Raw genomic sequence first — 10723 nt, 5'->3', positions numbered from 1 at the left:
GGTGTTGCTCTAGAGCTCACATCCTCATCCAGACACCCAGGACACAGACTGCAGAAGCCTGAAGGAAAGAAAGGCAGTTAAGAAGGAATCTTACTTTTAAACATAATCTGCAATTGCAATGTATGTTTTTATTTTGTTTTGGTTAACTTTTTTCAGCCTTCTAATTGTAATTGTTGCCTACCTACAATAAAAATGTACTTCACTAGACCCACAAGCATGTCCAGTGCTAGCAGACTTAAGTGATGCTGAGAAATACCAGGTACATTTCTTTGGGTATAAAAAGTTTGCATACAATGTGCATTCAGGCACTGCTAGTAAACCCTACAATCTAACACAGAGATGAAGAGTTTCTTCTGCTGAATTACAAAAGCTAGCGTGGGGTAACAATGCAAGGTTTCCCGCAGTAAGTACACACCCATTTTTCTCCTGAAAAGCAACACAGACCAGTGCCCTGCAGCCCTGGACAGGCCTTTTGTCACTTCATTATTTATAGCCTTCTTACTACCAATTGTGAAGTAAAATAGTACTCATTCATGCTTTCTGTAATATACTTTGGGCTTAAATTATGACTCATCATGAAAAGAAATTCCATTCTTGAAGAGAATAACATATGTAAAAGCCCTGCACAGTGTGCTGGAAAAGAGACATAATTATTTAACACTTAGGAAAGGAATGGTAAGGAGCCGCCTGCCTTCTTTCTGGCTAATTGAGTCATGATTAATGGCTACAATCACTTGGCTTATCTTTAACCCTGATGTCACTAAGGAAGTGTGAGTTAACATTTTCAGTGCTCTGTCACAAATATCAGGTTTTGGGCCTTTTGATTAGGTCAAATGGATAGGTAACAACACCATAAACTGCCTCTGCCTCCGTTCTGCATCAGCAAATATTCCTTGATGCTCAGAGCTTCGCACTCTCCTACAGAAACAGCAGCTTAAACAAGTGCAGGCAGATGGCACCCAGAGAAAAAGGCAGCACATAGATCTTTTTTCCTTATGCAAGAAAGGCAGTGGGCCAGCTGCAGCTTGCAGTCTGCCATTTGGGTCGCTCTGCTTGCAGTGAAGAGGAGGATTTCGGACAGGTAAAATGGGATGTGGAAGAAGAAAAGCAGAGTGAAAACAAATGTAATCTCCTGCCGTGGGCTGCAGAAGAAAACATGTTTAAAATTTGTCAACTGTTTAGTTTTCCTGGTAGTATTAATCTCAGTAATGTTAGGAATAGAATTGCCAGATATTCTAGCACTTTACAACTCAGTTTTCTAGACTTCCCTTATATGCTCCCAATAGTTAGACCCTTCTATTGAGAGCCCATCTTGTGGACTATCGTTTTTTGTAGTATTCTTAACAAGTTGGTGTCAAAACACCAAAGAATTTTTTGAGCTTTTCTTCACCTTTCCTTGTTTTTCTGGATTTCCTCAATTAAGTTGATTGATATACTAAACCTCTCAATAAACAGGCAGACAGACTATAAACAATGAGAACCTCCATAAACATTATGAGAACTTAGCATGTGGTTTCACATCTGTTTAAATGTTATCTGTAGTGCTCCTGCCATGCCCACTGCAGCCGAGACAATTGCTCCCACTTCTTTCACTAGCACTTCCATAGCAGTACAGGAGGCCGATTCACAGAATCACAGAATGTTAGGAATTGGAAGGGACCTCGAAAGATCATCTAGTCCAATCCCCCTGTCAGAGCAGGAACACCCAGATGAGGTTACACAGAAGGCATCCAGCTGGGTTTTGAATGTCTCCAGAGAAGGGGACTCCACAACCCCCCTGGGCAGCCTGTTCCAGTGCTCTGGCACCCTCACTGAGAAGTTTCTTCTCAAATTTAAGTGGAACCTCTTGTATTCCAGTTTGAACCCATTGCCCCTTATCACTTCTTGTCACCGAGAAGAGCCTGGCTCCATCCTCGTGACACTCACCCTTTACATATTTATAAACATTAATGAGGTCACCCCTCAGTCTCCTCTTCTCCAAGCTAAAGAGACCCAGCTCCCTCAGCCTTTCCTCATAAGGGAGATGCTCCACTCCCTTCATCATCTTCGTGGCTCTTAATCATCTTCAGCTGGAGACTAAGCCGCTTTCTGACTGAGACGCAGATGTACAACTTCTAGTGGCTAAAGCTGTGCTGGGACTGGAGCACACCGCTCTTAGGTTCACTGAGGAATAGCATCCTTAGACTTTCTAGGGCAAAAAACTGCAGAAAGCTTTGTGGGTAAGGGATTTTTCCAGCCCTGATGAGTTGTGATTTTATACAGGGATAAAGCATTGCATGCTATTTCCAAAAAGGGAAAGGGTGTGCACGTGGCCAAGGTTTCAGAAACATCTAATTAGAGAGGAAGGAAGGTTGAAACATCGAGGCATAGCTAAGGTTAACCAGCTGGAACCCTAGGGAACAGTAAAAGCAAATAGGCAGAAGAATAAAGTTATCAGTAAAAACCACTTTTTGTAAGTTTGGGAGGTGGAGCTCTGTCAGGTCCCTGGCTTCACTTGTTAGTTCTGCGTTTTATGCAAAAACCCTGTAACGCAAAATGTATCAAAAGAACCCATGTCAGAAGCCTGACCCGAACGCTCCTTCCTTCATACCCGCCCCGGCACATCACCGCAGTGACAGAGCGCAGCCAGCTCCCGTTTATTCGCTTCCGCCCCCAGGCAAGCCCGCAGCAGCCTCCCGCCCAGCGCTCCGCGGCAGATGGGGGTGCGGGGTCCGGGTGAGGCCGGGAGTGGGGTCGGTCGCGGCGGGGCTGTCCCGCCGCCCGGCCCCCAGCGGCCGCAGCGGCGCTCTGCGGGGCACACGTCAGCAGCCGCGCGCCCGCCGACGTCCCCGCGCACGGGAGCGTCGGGCACGAGACGGAACAACGAGTCACTCCCCCCGCCTCTCTGCGCGCTCCCGCCAGACAAAGAGCCGCCGCCCCGCGCGACGCCCTCCGCGTACCCGCCCCTCTGCTCGCGGGGAGAGGGGCGGGGCCAGCCTCGTTCCCGCCCTGCAGCGCAAATATAAAGCTGGCGAGCGCCCCCCGCCAACCCTTTTTCCTGCGGAGCGCTGGCGGAGGTGGGTGAGGCGGCCGGGGCTGCGGGCCGTTTCTCGAGCAGGGCTGCGAGGGGGGCACCTAGGCTTCATTTTTGCGCTTGGCTGTTCGGGGGGGCTCGCCCGCAGCGCCACTCGCGCCGTGCCTGAAGTGGGGCTGGCAGGTGAGGTTCGCACCTTGGAGGCGCGGGCGGGGCGGTGCGAGCGCAGCCCAGGCACCGGCCCGCCGCGGGGCCGCGGCCGCAGTGTACGGCGCCCCGCCGCAGCCGCGACGGCGAGGGGACGGAGGGACGGACTGCGGGCCCCGGCATGCCCCGCGTCGCCGCGGCGAGGGAGGCGGGAGCGCGGGCGGGCGGGTTCCCCGGCGGAAGCGGTGTCCCGCGGCGCGGGGCGCTCTGGGAGCGGTAGTTGGCCGCGGCGGGGCGCGGGGGCTGCGGGTCCCATTTTGGCCGGGTGCGGGCGCTGCCCCGCCGGGCGCTGCCCGGCCTGCGCCATTTTGGTGGCCGGGCTGGTCCGGCGCGCCCGGGGCGGGTGAAGGAACGCTGCCCGGCAGCCGTGCCGCCTGGGGGCGGGAGCCGGCCCTTGCCAGCGCGATGCCGTCTCTCAGGTGTCGTTTGAATTAGGGCCGCTAATGCAGGGGAACGGAGTCGGCATAAATGTCACCGTGAGGACGCGGTGTTTTAGTGAGAGGGCAGGCCCGCTTGAATAAGGTGGAGTTGCTTTGTTCATTTGATTCGGAGAGCTCAGCCACCAGCATCGTGAAATCGTCCTACAACAGCGGGCTTTTAAAAACGGTGTTGCTGTAAAATCCCCGTATTGTACCAAGAAAAAAAAAACCTGTCTTCGCATGCTTTTTACAAAATGTGAATCGTGAGATTACTTTAACATTTTAACTACTGATTTTTTGCTTTGCTAAACAATGAGACAGCAGAATGAGATTTTATTTTAAAATATACTTATAAAAACACCCACAAACTTCCAGCGGCCGTAAAATGCTTTTTTCTCCTCTTCAACGCTAATGTCGTTGAGCCACATTCCTGGAAAGAATAGGCGATAAAAAATGTAGCTAGGATTCTAGGCTCTAATCTGCAAGGAAAGATTAGAAGGTGGTTGCATTCATGTAGAAAGTTGTTGGGGCCATTCACTCAATGTTTAATTAGTTTATCTAATGGTAGTCTGAGTCACAAACTAGATTACTGAACAGTGAGACTTTTAATAAGTTATCTTTAATGGATTGCTATGTTCATTTGATCTATGTAGTACAGAGTGAGAAACATCTTTATTAGAAGCTGTATATTTTAAGTACTGTGTATGACAAACCAAATACTTTCTCTTGTGTTTCTTTGGCTGGATGAGCTGGTAGATTTGAATACTTGCTGTGCAGTTTACACTGAACTGTCTAAACCAATTGAAATTAGTGCTTATACTTAAAGGACTGAAACCTTGAGGTGATGAATTTTCATTAAAAATCCTTAGAACTGAAGTTTAGTAGTCGATATGTGTAGTTACCTCTATAATGCTTTTTAATATGGAGTTGCAAGTGGATGTAACTCACAAGTCATTTGTTACTTCAAACCAGCTGCATTTCTTGCTGCTTACTAAAAGACCTGCAGACTTTGGACTTCTGTATGTAACGTATTATTGCTTCTGAGACTTCGGCAATTGTTGGTGATTGTCTCACAATGTGTGTGACAGTGGCCTAGTAATAAGAATCTGCTGATTTAAAGTGTTACATTTGTTTACTGTTTGGTTTTAGGTATGATGGAGAGAAAGCTTTCAGTGGTGTCTAATACATTGTACAGAAGCCTTAAGGTGAGGGCTCTGGATTTTTTTAAATTTCATTGCTCTAAAAGTAACACTACATTTCTACTGCTAATACAAATAATATATGCTTCACTTTCTTTCTTGGTTTCCATATTTTTGCCTATCAAAAGTAGGGAACGCGTTAAATGCCAGAGGGTGGCTATCTTTGTATGGCTACTGAGTGGGACAAAAAGGAACAAGAGTTCTAGTATGTTGTATTTTTATAGTTGCCATCAAACTGAGTAATTATCTGATTATTTTCTTTTGTGCTCTTCACTGAGTTAAAGTCAGCCCTGATGTCACTTGTTCTTATCATTATTTTTCTGTAGCATTTAAATAAGCATGAAGATCCACATGATAAAATCACTTTAACTTGTACTAAATTATACTGATTTTGAAGATGGTGCAAGTGAGCTGTCCAGCCTTGGGTGTATATTTGAGTTAATATCAATCTACATACATGGCCATATTTGAATGTAATTACTGAGGTAATGATCCTGCAAACTATAGACATATGGTAGTATTGGATTGGGAATAAATGTAGGGCCACTCATATAAATATTTTTGAAATAAAAGCTTGACTGTCTTGGTTCTTCAGACATTGTGGTGGTTGCAAAAAATCCCAAACCAAATCAGGATTTTTTTTTTCTAGTGCATACACAGTTTGTTTGGCAGGTATCAAAGACTGTTCTAGACCAATATTGAATTGTTGTATGAAAAAGTGAATTTTTAGCGCTTGGTGATTATGTTTTTGACATAGTAACATGAGAGATTATGCTAGACCACAGCAAGAGACATTTTCTACTTTATAAGATTTTGTTTAATTTCAATTTTAGCCCTTCATGGAAGCACCATCAGAAGTAGAAGAATACTTGAGACACACAAGTGGATTTTCCTGAAAGCTGTGTATGTTTTGAATTATCAGTTTGGATAAATTAATATGGTAAACAGATCAGCAAAATATATGTATAATCAAATCAGTAGGTGTGGCATTAGCTTTAAAACAGAGGTGTCATTGTATTTCAGGCATGTTTGACACAGTCTAGAACTGTGTAGACCGGGGAGTTAAAGAATAGTTTATTTGGGTCACGGTTGGAGGAGCTGGTAATTATGCTGATCTGAAGCATTCATACTAAATCTGACAGATTCCCTCAAGATGGCTTTTAGTGGTGAATTTGTGCTTTATCGGGATATTAATATAATCAAGTATTTAGGTGAAGAAGACAGGGAACATCTAGAGATTTGTTAGTGTAAACAGGCAAATGTGGTTCCATTTTTTTAATGAAAATATGTATTTGTTTTTTAAGAGTATAGTTGATATTTTCACCTTTTGAAAATGCTAAGAAATAAATTGCATACAGATCCTGAAGTTAATTTGACTCGTGTGTATAACCAGCAGTTGGGAGGAAGGGGCATCCACAAGAGTAGAACTTCATTGTTTCTAATGGGTTGTGCTATATTATGCATGAACATGTTGTAATTTATTATTTTACTCAAATTTCTAGAATGGCGTGGACAGTTTCTAATAATGGGAACACCAGGTGTCCTGATAAAAGATTCTGGCAAGTGTATTACAACAGGTAGAGATAGCATTTGTTAATTAAACAGCGAAATGTTTTTATTAATTGTATAATGTATTCCCTTTTCAGTACATCTGCATATGAAAGACGCAACGCTTATTTTGTGGAATATATGAATGTATGAATTGCTTTGCAGTTGCTGGTTACTGATATTTAAGTGGTGAATCACGATGAAATTGCCACACCTGATATGTTGATGCGAAACTTCATACGGATCTGGCTACTGAGATGAAACCACTTAAATAATTCTTTCCAAAGCCAATTAATCTTTCAGTCATCATCCCAGCTGGTGTTACTTTTATTTCAGTCTGCATGTACAAGCTAGACGCCAGCATGCTCCAGGTTGTGAATCGGGGTGTTGGCACATTGTTTAAGCTCACTTCAGGTCCATGTTGACATGGATATGCGAAAGCTACTGTCTTTAAAGAGCAGAGAGAGAAAGAAGTGTTAGACCCCTATAATTTGAGGTTTCCTGTCTTATAGTGGACAAATAACATTAGCCAGGTATTAAAAGTGCACTGGTAAGGAAGCGTTGCTGGTGTTTGGAAGTTAGTGATGATGTTTGCACTTTAACCCTCTTAGGACTGTTAACTTAGGGCTCACTTGGATGTAAGCATTTAGGAAAAGCAGTGTTAATGATTAAAGTTGAAATTTGGTGGCAAATTGTAATGAATTCTAATTAGACTAAAGCTGTTTCACCTTTCAGAAGGGCTAGGATAACATTATACTTGCAGTAGGCAAAAAGCATGCTCATGAACACTTACTGTGCATCGGGAGTATTGGTAGTGGTTTCTCCAAGAGCTTCATTCTTACTTAAGTATCTAAATTTCATATTTTTCAATGAAATTCACTTTAATTGCACTGATTCTTGAGTAGCCACAGGTTTTTATATAAGAAGTTAAAATCTAAAGTATAAGGACAAGTTCTAATTTTCCTGTTTTGCCACACCATCTATAATTTTATTCCACTCCTTATTAAAGAAAGGCGCACTCAAATAGCAGCACCTTCTTTTGAAGAATAGACTTTGTCTCAGTATGTGAAGTTCAAATGTGTGTATTGGTTAGAGAGGCAATATTACAAGAAGGAAGTGGAGTGACTTATGTGGCTGATTTAGAGAAAAGTTGGAAGTTGCAAGCCTTCTTAGTGTAACTAACCAGTGCATTTTATGTCTTTGCAGAGATGCTTGAAGGCTGCTTCTCAATTGAAGGTATGAATTCCAATAAAAATGTTATGATTACTCCCACACCAAGCTTGTAAGTTAATGCTTAAAACCATTGGTATGTCAGGTCAGTGAAGAACCTATCCCAAACCTGATTGATTGCTCGAGGAAAAACACGAGTCTGATTTCTGAGTCTAGACTACTCTTAACATGAGAACAGGTGAAGTGTTTGAAGATAGACTTAATACTCTGTACATACCTTGAAACTCAGCAAAACTGGTTAAAATAATGATAATTTTAAAATGACTTCTTTTAAAAACTGCATTATTGTCCAACCCCATTTATAAGCAGGAGGCAACATAAACTGTTGTATTACAAATGGCATATCTGGAGTGTGGTTTGTATGTAGCTGCATTATGGAAAATAGGGTGAAACACTAAATGATCTATCTTGGCCTTTTTTTGAACTTTCAGTCTTGGTTCAGAGGCAGTCTCAATTTTCCTGTTGCTTGCAGGAGACTCTAAGTAGGAAAATGTGGTCTGGATGGAGTTTTTTATTTAATGCTTGTTTGTTGGTTTGTTTTAGCTTCTGGAGTTATTAATGTTTTGTTAGAAGCTGAGACCCAGGTATGAGCTAATTTTCAGAAATGAACTTTTTGATTCTGATAGCAGGGGAATTATACTTGATTGATTAGTCTCACCTATTGTAGTTCATATCCAAGTTGAGCAACAGCCGGGCAAGAAAAGCAAAATACATCTTATGGTGGCATGACCAGACTTCTAAGTTAAGTTTCACAGAACTAATGGAGTACTGATACTAATCCAACACATGTCTAACAATGCAGTTTGGTCTGTATGAGAGACTAAATAGATGGCAAGTTGTATTTTGAGTGATGGAAGAAAATGTTTCTGAACTAATAAATGTCTTTTTTTTTTCTGACAGGAAAATGGTCAAAAATGTAGGAACAAATGCTTTTTGCTTATTCAGGTATGTAATTGAAAAGCTTCTAAATATTTTCTCATTTTAAGTCTAAAGTAACTGTGCTTACAGTTCGGGATTTTTTTGTATTATGACAGTTCTTATACTTAATACAGTAATTGATCAATTGATATGGTAAGTTGGCATAGTAGAGTAATTCTGTACATAGAATTTCAGAACCCTTGTTCCCCAAGGCACAGTGTGTGCTCATAGTTGTGCCTAACCTTGGTTAGCTTTCAAACCTACATGCAATTTTTAGACAACGGTACACTATTGTTGAAATCTTTCAAAGGGCTAGAGAATGTTAAGAACAGTATGTTTCCTATTAAATTTACATTTTCTGTATTACTTTTGTCTCATCTGTGATGATCCTATCCCGAACCTGAACTCCTTGCTGAAAAATTTAATACGGATCCGGAATCTGAGACGAGACCAAAAGATTTGATTTAAACTTTTCTGAAAGTATTATAATCTCTAGGGAGTTTTAGGTTTTTTGCAGAAATGGTAACACCTCAATGTATAGAAAGTGTTTTGTGCTTATTTTCAAATTGAAATTTTTCCCTCAAATGAACAGTTTTACTTAGACCTTGTTCTGTTTTTCCAGTGATGAGTTGGAACACTTTGTCAGTGCTGCCTGACAAGTGTGGATGATCTGTAACTGGAAGGAAAGGAAGTATAATACATGAAGAGTTTCTGTGGCCTGGAGCGGGATGCGGTGCTTTTGTAAAGTCTGCTGAAACAGCTGCTGCAATTTTGTTTAGTGGATAGTGTTTTCAGAAACTGCATGTGAACCAAAATCACTGTCTCTGCATATTTAAAATAGCACTTTTCCCAAAACATCGTCCTGAAGGATAGCAGCAGCAACATTAGGGAAATGAGTGTTAAGCTTCAATACATGGAAAAACCCCTGAGAGTATTCACCCTTTTAAAATATCATAGGGGTATGCAGACTTGCTGGCACTGAAGATCTGTAATAACTCAAAAGAATGGAGATGGGGAGAGAAGGCAAAATGGGTACACAAACTCAAACTGAGGCTGCGTTTTGAGGGTGGTCTCCTCCAGGAGATTGGAGGAACTAGATGAGGTAATGGTGGTATGGGAGCATGAACACGAAACACCTGTAAGAAAGAAATTCATGTGTCATGAGGGAAGTTGTGGTTACAGAAAAGGCAAGGTCTAAAGCTTGCATTGCTGTCTGTATCTAGTGAGGGAGGGAGGAATTGGGTTATTATGCTCTGCCACTTGAGCATGAAAAGGCCAATACCGCAACAGTGGAACTGCCCTTGGAGGAATGCACTGGTAATTTTACCTGCTTGCTGCTTGGGGAAAAGAAGTCAGTGGTGGGAGAAGGGAGTACACATTGGAACTTGTGCTTTGAGTAGTCACTTGAAAACTAGCGGTGCTGTATCATAGTAACAAATTTGCTGTATTCAGCAAATTGGCATTCTTCCCCGGAGGAATGAGTAATCATAAAGTATCCATCTGACTGCTAAAATGTATGCTAAGGGTCTGACCCAGGTCCAGGAGTGTATTTGCTCACTGAGCATCTCCTGTGCTTTGGTTATTACCAGCTGCTTTGGCTAAAGGCAGCTCCCTGTTCAGCCAGCAGCTGTATAAATCAGTCTATTAATGTATCAGAATTTGCAGAAATTTACTACAGAGCAACTTAACCTTCATTGCTTTCAACAGGATTTATTATTTCTGTTAACAAATGTTACTGACAAGGGTAGTTATTTCCATGTGCCATGTTTTGTATGTGCTCTTTCTTGAATAAAGATGAGGATGTGAAAAAACAGCTGTTGCACATCAGGTCTGTAGTTGCACCACTGTGTTCCTTGATAGCTTGTACTTTGCAAGAGCTACAAAGGCAATGTGGCCTTGTTGCACAGGTGGGTACCGCACATACTGGACACGTAATATTCCACATTCTGCTCGAGTGATGCCTGGACAACATAAACTCTGTTAGTGATTGTGCATTTCAGAAGTGGGAAGGGACCTGTCTCTTCCTTTTGCCCACTGCAGTTTTTCTGTTAAAAGTCTGGGAGCTGTTTGCAGCATCTAATGAAGCTACTTGGATGGTAAGTCAAAAAGTTGCCAGTCCTAGGTAGGTCAGTATCTTCTGGAGGAAAGATGTCAAAGACCAGGAAAATGGGTAATTTAGCACCAATACC

General features: G+C 42.4%; 1 long non-coding RNA gene and 1 other non-coding gene across 3 annotated transcripts; both read left to right on the top strand.

Annotated features, from left to right (window-relative positions):
- The first annotated feature begins 3031 nt into the window (after positions 1-3031).
- LOC135987202 (uncharacterized) lies at positions 3032-10361 on the top strand. Of its 2 annotated transcripts, none has more exons than XR_010605978.1 (7): positions 3032-3056; positions 4789-4844; positions 5672-5741; positions 6341-6415; positions 7593-7622; positions 8517-8561; positions 9157-10361. It is a non-coding gene; the product is annotated as an uncharacterized LOC135987202 (long non-coding RNA). The 2 variants fall into 2 exon arrangements; XR_010605977.1 differs by lacking the exon at positions 3032-3056 and adding an exon at positions 3550-3639.
- On the top strand, positions 8910-8980 carry LOC135987835 (small nucleolar RNA SNORD50). The gene has a single exon (XR_010606070.1). It is a non-coding gene; the product is annotated as a small nucleolar RNA SNORD50 (small nucleolar RNA).
- Positions 10362-10723: the final 362 nt, after the last annotated feature.

The sequence above is a fragment of the Caloenas nicobarica genome, chromosome 3, assembly GCF_036013445.1.
Source record: "Caloenas nicobarica isolate bCalNic1 chromosome 3, bCalNic1.hap1, whole genome shotgun sequence".
In the NCBI taxonomy this organism is placed as follows: Eukaryota; Metazoa; Chordata; class Aves; order Columbiformes; family Columbidae; genus Caloenas; species Caloenas nicobarica.
This window is presented reverse-complemented; position numbering and strand designations above follow the sequence as displayed.